The sequence below is a fragment of the Ciona intestinalis genome, unplaced genomic scaffold (assembly GCF_000224145.3).
Source record: "Ciona intestinalis unplaced genomic scaffold, KH HT000999.1, whole genome shotgun sequence".
In the NCBI taxonomy this organism is placed as follows: Eukaryota; Metazoa; Chordata; class Ascidiacea; order Phlebobranchia; family Cionidae; genus Ciona; species Ciona intestinalis.
In genome coordinates, this window is record NW_004191320.1 from 125 (window position 1) to 3,061 (window position 2,937).

General features: G+C 38.1%; 1 long non-coding RNA gene across 1 annotated transcript; it reads left to right on the top strand.

Moving 5' to 3' along the window:
- Positions 1-308: 308 nt before the first annotated feature.
- Positions 309-2,800, top strand: LOC108950799. The gene is made up of 4 exons (XR_003397310.1): positions 309-475; positions 865-983; positions 1,494-1,724; positions 2,311-2,800. It is a non-coding gene; the product is annotated as an uncharacterized LOC108950799 (long non-coding RNA).
- Positions 2,801-2,937: the final 137 nt, after the last annotated feature.

Here is a 2,937-nt window from a genome sequence, read left to right on the forward strand (position 1 = left end):
GTGGTAACTTGTAAGCAGGTACAACGTCATGGTGCATGAAACAAAACACCTGTGTTATTACTACTGTCGTTGCCTTGCCACACAGGGGTGAAGCAAATTACATTCATTCATTCAGCTTAATATGAGTTAAATTATACCCCATTGTAGGTTTAGCATCAACGTTTTATTTCAGACTTTTACTCAAGTAGTTTTCACCCATGGTAGGTTTTTAACGACTGTCAGTCTGCTATTATTTTCCTTCTTTTTGTTGTTTTATTTCTGATCTTCATTACTGTATTGGAAGAAATAACATTTTTTTAGCTCAATTTTACCTTTTTTATTTTAATTTTCCAGATCATTTACAACCAAGCTCAAGATTTCTTCCTTGCTTCCAGCCCACCATCGTCAGGATTGACGGGATTCTCGTTCGCGCAACATGATGCGAGGACTCATCCAGAGAGGATTGCTCCCATGCTCGACTTCCATGAACAAAGAGGTCGCTCTTCAATTAATCCTTCGTATTTAATCATCATAATTATCCATAGATCTATAAAGTGGGGAAGATGCCTCTTCAGTTCTTCTCAGTTGATAACATTTAAACCTTAATAATAAGAAAACTTTTTTGGTTAATTATTAAAAGTTATCTTTTTAGAATTTCTAAAAACTCTTACAGTTTTATAATATGCGTGACAGCAACAGCATGTATGAAGATAGTAATTTAGATCATACATAAAAGTTTCAAAAAATTTCCTTCACATTTATAATATGTCTGTCAAGTTGCAGCAACAACATATATACAAATACAATACATATATATACAAGGTATTTTTAGCGTATATAAATACAAGCTATATTTATGTATATATTTAACACATTTTCCAACAGAAGCCCCTGTTACTACTGTCCCACCAGGGAAGCAGGGCAAACGATTAGCTCCGATGAAACGTGCCAAGTGGCATCTTGGTATCCGGTCACAAAGTAGACCTCGTGATATTATGTTTGAGGTGAGCGTAGGCGTAATTAGGGGGTGGATGGGGTGATATGACACCTCGCTTTTAAAACATGGCTGGTTTATATTTTGGTGAAAAGTTTTGTGGGATTTGTTTTGTAATTATTTATTATTATGTGCCTCTTATTAAATAAATTTTCCAATTTAGTTATACTGACTGCAGAGTTTAAAATTTATTTAATGACTGTCGCTTTTAAACTGGTATTGGTAGTTAGGTTTGATATAATAATTATTTTATAAAGATACAACTTTGGGCAATTCAACCAACCCAGTATTACTTAAATAGATCGTCTAAATTTTAAGAGATTTATAAAACAGAACACCTGTGTTATAATGACTGTCATTGCCCCGCCATGCAAGGATGAATAAGTTACATACAGGGTAACTTGTAAGTGGACACGAGGTGTATAAAACAGAACACCCGTGTTATAACGACTGTCGTTGCCCCGCCTAACAACAATCAATTTTTTTCTTCATATATCTCAAACCCAAACTCTTATCCCAGGTTTTCAAAGCAATGAAACGACTTGGTTACGCTTGGAAATTAATCTCGGCGTTCCACGTTCGTGTACGTAGGGTGAACCCAATCACTAAACATATCAACAAAATGAACTTACAGGTAAAATATATTATATGTGGATGAGGACTGAGGTTATTGTCGGGGATTTGTGGTTTAAGCCAGAGTTGCCCCATTACCCCAACATTGTATATGCACATTCTATTCTATATGAGTGAGGTCCTACAGTGAGGCACGCCATTGGACCTGGAATTTAGGCCAGAGTTGGCCCATTACCCCAACATTGTATATGCACATTCTATTCTATATGGGTGAGATCCCACAGTGAGGCACGCCATGGGACCTGGAATTTAGGCCAGAGTTGGTCCATTACCCCAACATTGTATATGCACATTCTATTCTATATGAGTGAGGTTCTACAGTGAGGCATGCCATGGGACCTGGAATTTATACCAGAGTTGGTCCATTACCCCAACATTGTATATGCACATTCTATTCTATATGAGTAAGGTATTACAGCGAGGCACGCCATGGGACCTGGGGTTTAGGCCAGAGTTGGTCCATTACCCCAACATTGTATACGCATATTATTCTATATGAGTGAGGTCCTACAGTGAGGCACGCCATGTGACCTGGGATTTAGACCAGAGTTGGCCCATTACCCCAACATTGTATATGCACATTCTATTCTATATGAGTGAGGTCCTACAGTGAGGCATGCCATGGACCTGGGATTTAGGCCAGAGTCGACCCATTAGTCATTACCCCAACATNGTATATGCACATTCTGTTCTGTATGGATAAGGTCCTACAATGAGGCATGCCATAGGACCTGGGNTTTAGACCAGAGTTGGTCTAATTACCTCAACATTGTATATGCACATTCTATTCTATATGAATGAGGTTCTACAGAACATGGGATTTAGGAGAGAGTTGGACTTTCACCATACATGTATATAGCATATTCACATTATACGAATATAGCATATGCATTCTCTTCTGTAAGGGTAAAATCCTACAGCATGACTCCTAACGCTTTCCCTACAGATTGTTCATTTAAAGTTACCACAACTACCTGATGAATCCTACAGAAAGTTTCGAAGATAAAGAGTCGAGCGTTTTCGATAAAATCGTCCAAACAAGCGATGAGGAAGAAATCGTTTGAAAGAACAAGTTCGCATTCGCGTAGCTTTTCTTGGGCCTTGTCAAAATCAAAGTGAACGTAAAGGCATTCAAGGAATTCAGTTACAGGGTCACGATATGTGTATGCTTCTTGTTGGATCACTCTAACCAAATCTTTAAGAACCTGCAAAGGAATTCATTTGAACTGTATTGGTTGTTGATGGCTCAGTGATAAAAACCAAAAAGCTGGGATAGCAGAGTGGGCAGGCCAAAGTGGAATTTCTACACCAGAATTAGTAAATATTACCCT